This window comes from Leopardus geoffroyi, chromosome D3 (genome assembly GCF_018350155.1).
Source record: "Leopardus geoffroyi isolate Oge1 chromosome D3, O.geoffroyi_Oge1_pat1.0, whole genome shotgun sequence".
Classification (NCBI taxonomy): domain Eukaryota; kingdom Metazoa; phylum Chordata; class Mammalia; order Carnivora; family Felidae; genus Leopardus; species Leopardus geoffroyi.
In genome coordinates, this window is record NC_059339.1 from 18,845,308 (window position 1) to 18,858,240 (window position 12,933).

The following is a 12,933-nucleotide window of genomic DNA, read 5'->3' on the forward strand; positions in this document are numbered from 1 at the left end:
ATGGGGAAACCACAGCCCAAGGAGTAAGGGAACTTACTAAAAGCCGGGAGTTAAACCAGATAGCCAGGTTCCAGCCCTAATATTTTTGTTTTTATTTTTATGGATTTATTTATTTTTTAAAGTAGGCTCCACACCTGTGGAGCCCAATGCAGGGCTTGAACTCACGACCCTGAGATCAAGACCTGAGCTGAGATCAAGAGTCGGATGCTCAACTGACTGAGCCATCCAGGCGCCCCCTCCAGCCTTAGTCTTTAAAGCATTAAATCAGGAAAGTAGGAAACGTTGACGGGCTCCTGGCACTCAGTCAATGCCCATAAATATCTCACGGCTGAACAGGCATCGTCCTTTGTCCAAATGCAAGTCTAGCTTTGCCCCTGCTACCTTCCGCCCACCTGCCTGGCACAGAGGGGCTCTCAGAGGGTGCCCTAGGGACGAGCTGGAGGAAAACGTGTCCTGGAACAGGATGAGGATAAAGACGGTGCTCCGGAGCCCCATCCGTGTGCCTCAGACTGTCTTTGCAAAGTGGCATCTGAGAGCGCCATTTGACAGAAGAGGAAACTGAGGTTCAGAGAGGCCAGGTGACTTGCCCGAGCTTCCCTGGAGAAGGAGCAGGAGACCTAGGACTTAAAGCAGGGCCTGTCTGAGCAATCCAGATTCTTCTCTCTACCCCGCAGAGTCTCTTCCCCGTGACTTCAGGACGGGACAAATGGGGACAGGCCACCTTGGAAGTTAAGGGCATGGATTTTGGAATCAGACAAACGGAGTTCAGATCCCAGCTCTGCCCCTGCCCAACTAAAAGACCCTGGGCAAGCGGCTTCACTACCCAGACCTCGCAGCTCCGCCCTCTCAAAAATGGGAACGATAATAGTTTCATATCCAAATGTACTAAGAGAGTTTGGCTCAGTGCCTGGCACATAATAAGCGCTCAATAAATGCTCGCGACCATCATAAGGACTACTAATGCGGCCCAGGTTTGGCTTAAGCCAGGCAGAACTCAGTGATCAGAGCACCAGCTTTGGGGCCTAGGGCCACAGGTATCTCAAGAGATCTGAATTAATCTTTAACAGGTGAATTCCACTCCAAATGGGCCATGTGGAGCATTCCAGAGGGCCCGCTGGCATGCAATGTTCTCTTGGCTCCCCAGATCTGGTGTGTGATGAGAAGTGGAGCTGTTCTGTATGGCCCAGTGATTTGGGGAGGGGCCTGCAGTGTCTTTCCCAGAATCATATGGGGGAAACTGAGGCAGACAGCAGGTCAGGGGCCTGTGAGGGGTCGAGATGCCCACTCCATGCCAACTCCCCCTCCCACCAAGGAACAGGTAAAGGACCGCAAAGGACTTGGGCCCTCTCAAAATGATGTAGTTCAGTCACTCAACTGTGCAGTAGAGATTTATGGAGCACCTGACCTGTGCCGGGCACAGTGAGGCCAATCCCTGCCCGATTCTCTCCCTCCCCCCGTCGCCTGCCAGCCACCCCTCTCCAGTCGCCATCCTGGGCCTCGGGCCCCGGGGCCGGGATGGTTTCTCCAGCCTGGGGACCAGCCTCCTTGCCTGGCCCTGACTCTGCAGCCAGAGGGACCTTTCCAGACCACACATCTGGCATGTCCCTCCCAGCCTGGACTTCAGGGCTTCTGGGTCTGACCTAGCCCCTGCCTGCCCAATCCCTTGCCCTTCCTGGTCACGTCACACATTCCAGACAAACGGAACAATGTCTTGGCCTTACAAAGTCTAGCTTTACCCACCTGGCAGCAGGTAGTGGTCAGGTCTTTGCTCATAATGTCCTTCCCTTTACCTGAGTGCCCTTTCCCTTACTTATTCTTCAAGGTGTGGCTTGAACCCCCACCTCGATCAAGCCCTCCCCGATCCCTTCCCAGACTTCTCTCCTGGCCCCCATTCATTTGAGAGCACACGTTTGCCAAGCATCTACCATACGTGTTCACCTTGCTGGGTGCCCACCTGCCTGGAGGGCACAGCTGGCCGGAGAGGCAATCCCAGTTTGGGGGAGGCGGTGGAGGGGGCCAGAGCCCTCCGGCTAGACCCTGCCCAGGGTCCGAGGCCGACACAGGGGGGAGGGAGGGTGCTTTCCAGGAGGCCTTGCTAGACACAGGAGAAAGTGGCCAAGGCCCTGCTCCCACCAGGTGAACTGCCAGGGGTGCCCGCAGCCACTCCCCAGCGCATCTTCTCAGCTCTCACCCACACCCCCTCCTCTCACAGCGACCCCCCCCCCGACCCCCGGGGTTTTACAAACCAGACCCTGCCTTGGCCCATGACCTCCACCTGCCATTTGTTTGGGGAGCTCCTCCCCACTCTGATTTACCACCGATTTACCACCGACAAAGGTGGGAAGAGGGGCTCCCTACTGTTATTCCAACAGAATCAACTAGAGAAATGGGGGAATGGCCAGTTACCTCTTTTCACCTCTTCATTACCGGAGCAAGCAAGCACAATGACGCTGCTGGGTGAGTTGGGAGTGTGGCCAGCTCCTCCCAGGCGGTCTGTCCTCCCCACAGCCCTGGGGTGGCCCTCATTTCACCCCCATTTTACAGACGAGCTATCTCTCAGACAGCCAAAGGACTGACCCAAGGTCACACAAAACTGGGGTGGCACGGGGGGGCCCACATAGGCCTGCCCCTTCTACTTGACCTCTCTAAAGAGACCACCTTTTCAACTTCCTCATTTGGATCATGGAGTTACCCCCGTCCTCGCCCCACAGATAAAGTGGCGAAGCTTAAATCCCCGAGTGGGTCTTAGCTCCCAGAACAAAGCTCACACACAGCATCACACAACCCCAGCCCCAGCAGAGCCCCGCGGTAGAGGCTGAGCCAGGGCACCCCCCGGGGCACCAGACAGGGAGGGCTCTGGAGCCCGGCAGCCCTGGGTAAAACTTCCCACCTGGCTCCACCCCCGACCAGAACCTCAGTTTCCTCATCTGCAAAATGGGGAGGGCAGACGGGGCGAAGGGCTGGGCAGGGCCAGGCAGGCGGGTGGTGAGCAGCCCCCGCAGCAGTCTGTGGCGGGTCTCTGCAGGCTAGTGGGGAGTGCGGGAGGTCTCTCCCCGTCCTGGCGGACCTCCCAGGAGGCTCTGGAGGCACAGCCGGAGGTTAAAGATTGTCCTGCCTCTTGGAGGAAGAGCGGTCTCTGGGACTAACTGAGGCCAACGAAGAAGTGGGCCTCTGGAAGTTCCAGACTTCCAATTCCCTCCCGCTTGCTTAGCCATAGAAGGCAGACCTCAGGGCCCCCGACTGCCCCTTCCCAGCCCCCCGAAATGGGGATGCCTCTAAGGTGGGCTGCAGGGCCTCCTCGCCTCTGATTCCTGCGCTTGGCTCTTGGGGACCCCGGGACCTCCCTCCCGCAGACCGGGCGACACCACGGCCCACGCCGGCGCCCATTTCACAGGTGATAAAACAAACCGAAGCCGAGAGAGACGAGGGGGCGGGTGCGAGGGCACGCAGCGGGGCAGCGGGAGCTGGCGGGACCCCGCGCCTCCTTCCCGCGCCCCGGACCGGAGCCTCGGAGCCTCGGAGACGTCCCCGGGGGCGCCGCCCCCGCCCCCCAGGATCCCTGCCCCGAGGGCCCCGGCCCCACTCACCTCCGGGACCGCGAGGCGCTTCCTGAATCCCGGCCGCCCGGCGCCCGCCCGCCCGCGCCGCGCGACTCTCCTCCCCCGGCTCAGGTTCCAGCGCCGCGCGCCGCCCCCGGCTGCCCCCGCCCCCGCCGCTCGCCGCCTCCGCTGGGGGGGTGGGGGGGGGACGGGGAGCGGGCTCGGTCCCCCACCCGGGAAGCCGGGCGTCGCGATCGCGGCCGCGGGGCCACAGGGGCTTCCCGGGGAGGGCTCTGCCTGGGGCCCCGAGATCCCTCCCGGGCTCCTGACCCCGCCACCCCCGGGCAGCTCCTCCCCTGGTAATGGGCGCCTGGCAGGTCCTCCCACCCGGGCATTGGCTCATTCATTCATTCATTGGTAGACAGCCCCCCCCCGCCCCCCGACAGACGCGGCTGCGGGGGACCCTGCCCTGGGGTAGCCCCAAGTCCCACAGGGGAGGCATCTGAGATCCAGACCGTGCTGTCTGGGGCTAGATTCACGTGAGCTCCCTTTCTTCCCCTCTTTACCAGCGCTTAGCAAGGGGCCTGGCACCTAGGAGGTGATCAAGGTGTGGTTTTTTGATTTTTGTTTTTTAATTTAAAAAAATAATAATATATATTTTTTTACATTTATTTATTTTTGAGAGACAGAGACAGAGCGTGAGCAGGGGAGGGGCAGAGAGAGGGAGACACAGAATCAGAGGCAGGTTCCAGGCTCCGAGCTGTCAGCACAGAGTCCGACGCAGGGAAAAACAGGACCTGAGCCAAAGTCCGGCGCTCAACCGACTGAGCCACCCAGGCGCCCCTGTTTTTTTAATTTTTTATTGGATGGTGAAGGTGAGCTCCTGACATGCAGTCTCGCCTTTTACTTGAATGCCTCCACAGGATGGGCAGCTTACTTCTGCTGGGACTGGTTGGAAGCCCGGTGGGCCTGAGCTCCAGAGCCAAGCTCCCTGAGCACCCCCCACCACAGCTGTGGCTCTGTGCCCTACCGGAGCAGCCAGTCATCTCCACCTCTGCGCCTCTGTGTCCCCACTGTAGAGTAGGGTGTAGGTATGTCCCCAGCCCACAGCCACAGTGGAGAGGCTGGGAGCACCAGGTCCCTGCAGAGCACAGGGAACGTTCTTAGCCCCTTTATCATTACTGTTCTTCTTTACATTGAGCTGGCTCCGCAAAAACAGTGGGGTCCCTCAGCCTGCAAACAGAAATGGCTCCCATGAGGTGTTGGTTCAGCAGCTAGAAAGTCGGATTTTGGCATTGCTGCAGAGGGAGACAGAGAGAGAGAGAGGGAGAGAAGGAGAGAGAGGAGAACCTGAACAGACATGATGTGTTCAAACGCCAGTACGAAACATTTACAAAAAAAATAAACCCTAATAATTAACTCACTGAGAGTGGTGGGGGTGTGGGGAGGGAGATTTGTCAAGTAAACCTTCCTTCCAAGCAGGCTGTGAGGCAGGGATCGCCTGTGCTCACTGTAGAGATGGGAATCTGAGGCTTGGAGAGGAGTGTGGCTTCTCCAGAAGCGGCTCCCTCCATAATGGGGAGGGGAGAGAAGCTCTTCCGTCTGGGTTTTCAGGATCTTAGAGCAAACAGGCAGCTATCTGGCTGTGGTGAGGAATGTAAACAGAAGAGGCTCCCTCAGGCCTTCCAGACTGAAAGCCTCTCTGCTGGGGGCCCTGCTGGCTGGGAGGAGCGGGCATCAGGCAAACGAATCTGGGGCCCATTTCTGCAGAGAGGCGCCTCTCGAATGAAAAGAAAATGACAAGGATGGTCCTGGCTACCAGGAGCCTGATGGAGACGGTGGGGCCAGGGATGGTACCTGCTCTCCTCCAAGGTCCGGGGTTAGAGCTGTGAGCCGTCAGCACTAGGGTAGCTAACCTAGGCCCCTCTGGCCCCACATTTCACAGACTGGGCAACTGAGGTCCCATGCAAGGAAGTGACTTTTTTTGGTCCAGGAGGTGGGATGTTGGCTGCCGCTGATTCAACGGGAGCCATGAGCAAAAGCCTCCCCTTCCAGTGCCTGTGTCCTTATCTGGAAAATAGTACTGGTTTCCATGAGGCAAGGGATCACATCTGTCTTTTTTTTTTAAGTTCATTTATTTTGAGAGAGAATAAAAGAGCATGCACGTGTGATCGGGAGAGGAGCAGAGAGAGAGAGAGAGAGAGAGAGAGAGAATCCCAAGCAGGCTCCTTGCTGTCAGTACTGAGCCCAGACTCAGGCTCGTTCTCACAGAACCGTGGGATCATGACCTAAGCCAAAATCAAGAGCCACCCAGGCACCCCCACATCTATCTTGTTCGCAGCTGCGGGACCAGCTTCTGGCACTTAGTAGGTACTTTAAAAATACTGGTTGGGGCACCTGGATGGCTCAGTTGGTTAAGCTTCAGGCTCCTGATTTCAGCTCAGGTCATGATTTTTTTTTTTTACTATGAAATTTACTATCAAATTGGTTTCCATACAACACCCAGTGCTCATCCCAACAGGTGCCCTCCTCAATGCCCATCACCCACCCTCCCCTCCCTCCCACTCCCGTCAACCCTCAGTTTGTTCTCAGTTTTTAAGAGTCTCTTATGGTTTGGCTCCCTCCCTCTCTAACCTCTTTTTTTTTCCCCCTTTCCCCCCCACCCCCACCATGGTCTTCTGTTAAGTTTCTCAGGATCCACATACGGCATCTGTCTTTCTCTGTATGACTTATTTCACTTAGCATAACACTCTCCAGTTCCATCCACGTTGCTATAAAACACCATATTTCAGTCTTTCTCATTGCCAAGTAGTATTCCATTGTGTATATAAAATGATTTCATGGTTCATGGGATCCAGCCCCGAATCAGGCTCCATGCTGTGGACTCGGAGCCTGCTTGGGATTCTCTGTCTCCCTCTCTCTCTGCCCACTGCACTCTCTCTCTCTCTCTCTCTCTTGCTCTCAAAGATAAATAAATAAGCTTTTAAAAATAATAAAAAGTAGTAGGGGCGCCTGGGTGGCGCAGTCGGTTAAGCGTCCGACTTCAGCCAGGTCAGATCTTGCGGTTGGTGAGTTCGAGCCCCGCGTCGGGCTCTGGGCTGATGGCTCAGAGCCTGGAGCCTGTTTCCGATTCTGTGTCTCCCTCTCTCTCTGCCCCTCCCCCGTTCATGCTCTGTCTCTCTCTGTCCCAAAAATAAAATAAAACGTTGAAAAAAAAATTAAAAAAAAAAAATAATAATAAAAAGTAGTAAAAAAAAATACTGGTTGATCGAGAGCATGGAGGTCTGCCTTGCAGGGAAGGGGTGAGTAGGAAGGGGAAGTGAGGTGCCTAGGACACCCCACAAACACTCGCTGGATTTACTGAGCGTGGACAAGGGCCACTGCTAGGATGTGCCTGCCATTATGTGACTGTTTTTGTCACTGGCGAAGCTCTCTGGCCTCTGTCCCGGAAGGACAAGGGCTCTTAACACACAGAAGGAACGTGTCTTAAGGAAGGAGAAAATGTCAAGGCCTTTAGCGCAGGCAGAATCCTGTAGAGGCTACAGCCCGGCCTGGTCCTCTGGCCCACACAGGTTCCGGAGAGCCCCAGGGGGGCTCAGCCGCTACCACAAAGGGAGGTCCCGAGCTATACCCAGGGTCTGCACTTACCAAGCACCTAGTGTATTGCAGACTCAGATCCAGGCACCGGGAGGAAGAGATCAGTAGGCCAGATGGGTCAGCATCTCAGGGACTTCACACCTGGTGCACCTGCCCCCAACCCCCGGAGGGTGGTGCCCAGTTATGAAAACAAGACGGGTGCACCTCACTTTCCGCTTGGCATGACTCTGATGATGTCTCCAACCCATCTCCTGACAGCCTGGGAGGAAAGGATTCTTATACCATTTTCCAGAAAAGGATGCAGACAGACTACTCATCTGAGATTCCACAGCTGGTAGGATTTGAACCCACGCCCAGGAGACTCTACTCAGGGTAGCACAGCCAGTAAAAATATGCTCTCAAAAAGACAATGGGGTGCCTCAGTCGGTTACGCGTCAGACTCTTGATCTCAGCTCAGGTCATGGTCTCATGGTTCGTAGGATTGAGCCCTGCCCTGGGCTCTGTGCTGTCAGCGAGGAGCCCTCTTGGGATTCTCTCTCACCCTCTCTCTTTGCCCCTCCCCTGCTTGTGCACGCACGTGTGCTCTCTCTCTCTCTCTCTCTCTCTCTCTCTCTCTTTCCTGTGGCCCCTCTCCCCTGCTCTTTCTCTCAAATTAAAAAAAAAAAAAAATGACAATAATAAATGTCCGCAAGGATGTGGAGAGACGGGAGCCCTCACTCACTGCTAGTAGAATGTAGGATAGTGCAGCTGCGTTGGAAAACAGTCTGGCAGTTCCTCCAAATGTTAAATGTAGGATTACCACAGGAGCCAACAATTCCACTCCGAGCGATAAAGCCAAGAGAAATGAAAACATAGGTCCACACAAAAAAACTTGAATATGAATGTTCATAGCATCGCTATTCGTAATAGCCCCAAATAGAAACAACTCGGATGGTAACTGGATAAATACGATGTGGCATAACTACACAGTGGAAATTACCCAATGATAGAAAGGATGAAGTTTCGCCACTGGCCGCAACATGGATGGGCCTGCAAAAGGAAAAAAGCCGGACAGACATCGGAGGCCACATGTCACGTGATCCCGTTTGTGTGAGATGCCCAGGACAGGCAAGTCTACAGAGACGGCAAGTAGGTGAATGGTCGCCAGGGGCTGGGGGGAGGCGAGGCTTGGAGGGTGTGGCCCAAAGCGTGTTGGGTCTCTTTTGGGGGTGGTTCTCGAGCTGATGGGTGACAGTCTCAGTATAAATATACTACCACGGCCTCAAGGCGGGGAGTCTTCTCCAGCCCCTTCCGCAGGTGGATACACTGAGGCTCCGAACAGTGAAACCCCTTGCCCAAGGTACCTGCCAGGATGCGGTCAGGATTTGAACCCGGCACCGTCCAAATTCAAACGCCACCCGCCCCCCCGCAACCCCTACGGCAGCCACCTGGCCCTGCCCCAGCCACTGGATGGGACTGGAGAGTGCGGGGCTGTCCAGGTGAGAAATTCTGGCCGGCCTTGTTGATCTTTCTCTAGTGAGTGCGCGACGTGGATGGGCCCAAGCCGCGATGAGAAGAAAAGACAGAAGAGACAACTGGGGAAAGGTGTGTGCCAGGTGGTGCGTAGGGCTTTCTCCTCATGGATTTCTCCCAGCTACAGGAGAGGAAGCGCACCCAGAGAGGTGAAGGAACCGGCCTGAGGTCACACAGCGGGGAGGGAGGGCGCCGTGTCTCCGACACTCTCTTCTGGGAGCCTGCCCCAGGAGACAGCAGGCCCCCCATGAAATCACATCCCCTCACATTTGCCAAGAAGCCACTGAGACAGGATGCAAGAGGCTGGCGACAAATCAGCTGGTTTGGCCACCTCAGCGCTGCTTGTGGCTGGCCCAGAGACCGGAGGCCCTGCCCGGCCAGACACCTTCAATGGGGCTCCTCTGGAATTCTCCCTGGGGCAGAAACCTGAGAGCAGGTGGGAAGGAAGCCCTTCCCTTCTGAGGACCGTTGCCATGGGCACAGCCACCCTCCTGTGGGTATGGTTGGGCCTCTGCTGCCCACTGGCATTTCAAAGATAGCCTTCATCTGGAGTTGTGGCGCAGTGAGGGAGGGGGGCATCTAGGCCTCGGTGCCAGCGGGTTCTGAGTGATTCAGGGCTCCCCGGCTGGGGTCCCGAGGTAGGCTGCTGGGGGGTCCGTGAAGCTCCCTGGAGTAATGAGTGAAATCCTCACAGGGAACTAGCACTTTCTGGAGAAAGGCCCCAGGCTTTCACAGAGGCCTGGGACCCCTCCCCACTCACACATACTTGTGATGAGGGCTCCATTTTCTCAGCCAAGAAGAGGCACAGGTGGGGGGTGGGGAGATAGCCTCTTTTCTGAGTCCAGGAAAAGAACCTGTGGAGATCCTAGGAAAGAGCTTTGTAAACTGTGAATTGGCTTCCTCGCCCTCTGTTCAGAGGCTTATGACTTCCCTTGCTCTTAAAGCAAAAACCACACCCCACCTTAATCTCCAGGCTCCAGCCACTCCGCCCTCTCTCCCTCCTTAGTACAAGCTGCTTTTCCGCCTGCCCCAGGGCCTTTGCACTAGTTGTAGCCAGCCCCTTTTCATGGCCTCTTTCTCCCCCTTCAGATCTCAGCTCAAATGTCACCTCCTCAGAGAGCTTTCGTGCCCTCCCCCATCTCTGTCTCCTCCAGTGGTGCAGGAGCCCCTTGGAGGATGGGGCCTTATCTGTCGTTTCCCTGCAGGACCCCCTGAGCCTAGCTTAGGGCCTTGCACATAGTAGGTGCTCAGCAAACAGCAGCTGAACGACTTGCCTTCCAGACAGTTCTCTCTGGGCTAGATGAAGGGCTGCCGAAGGGCGAGTCATCGTCCTCACTGTCCTTTCTCAAGCACCCTGTAAGTGCCAGGCCCTGTGCTAAGCGCTTTGCATGTGTCATTCCCCTAGAGGTCACGAGAAAGGACAGATGTCCCCGCTTGAGGGTGTAGTGTTGATTTCACTGGAATCACGCGTGCATACCAGGGGCTCCTTATGAGTGACACGAGGTGGCTCCTGGAGATTGACAGCGGGGAGGGAGCTTTGAACTATCTAACCTCCTGATATTATAGATGAGGAAACTAAAGCCCAGAGGGGAGAAGGAACTTGCCCAAAGTCTCACAGCAGATCAGGGCAGAGTCAGAAAAGCAGCCAGGCTGCACGATGTTTCCTGGGCTTTTCCGCTGGCATGTTCACATGGGTCCTGCTCTGTATCTTTAAGAACGAGGAGTGTGTGAACATGAGGCGTGTTAACTGCATTAAGGGCCAGGTTGTCCCTTCAGGAGCCCCTAGTGTGTATCCATAACGCTATCGTGTTCAAACGCTATGACGCCATAGTAATTTTAATAACGACCATCATCATCATATATATATAATCATAATATATATATATACATTATATATATATGTATATATATACATAATATATAATATATATACATAATATATAATATATATATAATATATATACATAATATATATACATATATACATATGTATATAATATATATACATAATATATATAATATATATAATATATACATAATATGTATATATATACATAATATATAATATATATACATAATATATAATAATGATATATATAATCATAATGATAATAATAATCATAATACATTTAAAAAGTGAATAAAGGCCATTTCTTGAACATCTTCTACATGTCGGGCACTTTACACCCATTATATTACGTACTCCTGCTAGGTAGAAGTGTTCCTGTCCCATTTTACAGATGAAGAAACTGAGGCTCAGCGTGGTGAACTGACTTCCCTGGATCACGCAGCTACAAAGTTATAGAACCTGGACTTGAACCCCAAAATGTGCTGGGTGGTGGTGGCGACGGTGGCGGTGCCTGACATGCAGAAGATGTATCTCGTAGGGGAAGTAGCAGCAAAAGCAACAAGATACACCTTTGACACAGAGGCTGAGCTGAATGAAGTCAGAACCCCAAAGCCTCCGCTTGAGAGGCTTCGAACTTTCCCACCAGGATTCAGTCGGGGCTCCTCACTTGGCCCTTGGAAGCCACCAGGATGACGCTAGCGGGGCCCGGGCAGAGGCGGGGAGATCCGGTCCGGGACTGGCAGGGACTCGCGGCTGTGCCTCGGGGGCGCAGTGCCCACAGCGCCACCTACCGGGCCCTGCGGGAGCCGCAGGCGGTCAGCGCGCAGGCGCGCGGCCCCAAGCCGGGGGGGGGGGGTGCGTACACCAGGGGAATTCATCCACCAACCCACCAAACCCGAGGAAGGGAGGACCCCTCTATTCTCCTGTAACTCTCTGTAAACGAAAATCGGGCCAACACCGAACGATCACGCACCCCAGCGCCCTAACAGGCAGTTTCATTGACTCTCAAGTGAGCTGGGGACTATTACATCCCCCTTGTACAGATGAGGAAACTGAGGCTCAGAGAGCCGCAGTGGTTTGTCTGTGGCCACTCAACTGTAACAGAGCCAGGATTCCCTACTCCATCACATCATCCTATACACCCGAACGCATAAATATATCTTTGCAGTTTTATTTAACACTAAGACAGCTTTCTATGCTTCAGACACTTCTAATTGCTTTGCAAATAGTAACATTTGTGTTATTTTTTAAGTATATTTATTTATTTTGAGAGATAGCATGTGCGCAAGCAGGGGAGGAGCAGAGAGACAGAATCGCGTAGGCTCCAAGCTGTCAGCGCAGGGCCACACGGGGCTTGAACCTTGAGATCATGACCTGAGCTGAAATCAAGAGCCAGTGGCTTAACGGACCGAGCCACCCAGGCACCCCAGTAACATTTCATTTAAACCTCGCAACCCGTGGGGCGCCTGGGTGGCTCAGTTGGTTAAGCGTCAGACTTCAGCTCAGGTCACGATCTCACCGTTCCTGAGTTCCAGCCACCCATGGGGCTCTGTGCTGACAGCTCGGAGCCTAGAACCTGCTTCAGATTCTGTGTCTCCTTCTCTCTTCTGCCCCTGCCCTGCCCACACTCTCTCTCCCTGTGTCTCTCAAAAATAAGCATTAAGCTTTTTAAAAACAATTTAAGCCTCACAACCTGTGAGGTGGGTATTAGCAAGACCCCTGTGTTACAGAAAAGGAAACCGAGGCTTTTTTTTAGGGAGAAATGGGTTTCAGTTCCTTGTCTATAATAGAGATGTATTATGATGGGTTTGAAATGTTTATTACGGGCTTGAACTATTGTTGTGTTTAGAAGAATGAACCAACAGGTGAATACACCGGTCAACCTCTGTCCAACTTTTGGGCTCATCCTGGTTTCTGCGCACTGTCAGGTTAACGTGGGTCAGATAAGTGGCTCCCCACAGAGGGATGTCCTGGCAAGAAGATGTGCTGGGAGGCGGGCTGACTCTGTCAGCTGGTGCAGAAGTGGCCACAGCTGACGGGAGATACAAATTCAGATGTGAAACCCCAGTGCCTGGCCGGGTCACCCTGGCCAAGTCCTCTTGTCCTGTCCTCGGGGTTCAGTTTCCTCATCTGACAGATGGGGCTCCTGATGCCAGCCCAGGGGGTTGTGAAATGGTGCCTGTAAACCACTTGTACTGGGTGGGCCGGGTACACAGCAGGCGCTCAATGTGTGTTCCTTCCTCCCTGGCCCCGGGGCAGAAATCAGTCCCACTTTGACAAAAACGAAATGGGAGGACGTGGATGCACTGCTGGCTTTGTCTCTGGGCACCCAGTGTGCCCCCTGGGGCCCAGCAGGTGCCAGGAGTGAAGGAGGCTGGCCTGGGCAAATGCCGACCTTCCACAAACACATTGCCTTCCCGGTCCCATCGTATTATG

At 54.4% G+C, this 12,933-nt stretch overlaps 1 protein-coding gene across 1 annotated transcript in view; it reads right to left on the bottom strand.

Moving 5' to 3' along the window:
• The window catches only part of TRPV4 (transient receptor potential cation channel subfamily V member 4), a 34,567-nt gene extending 30,869 nt beyond the window's left edge, over positions 1-3,698 (bottom strand). Inside the window, exon 1 of the mRNA XM_045457299.1 lies at positions 3,588-3,698. The gene's annotated coding sequence lies outside the window, so the exon portion shown is untranslated. The remainder of the gene's footprint in view (positions 1-3,587) is intronic.
• Between the last annotated feature and the right edge of the window lie 9,235 nt (positions 3,699-12,933).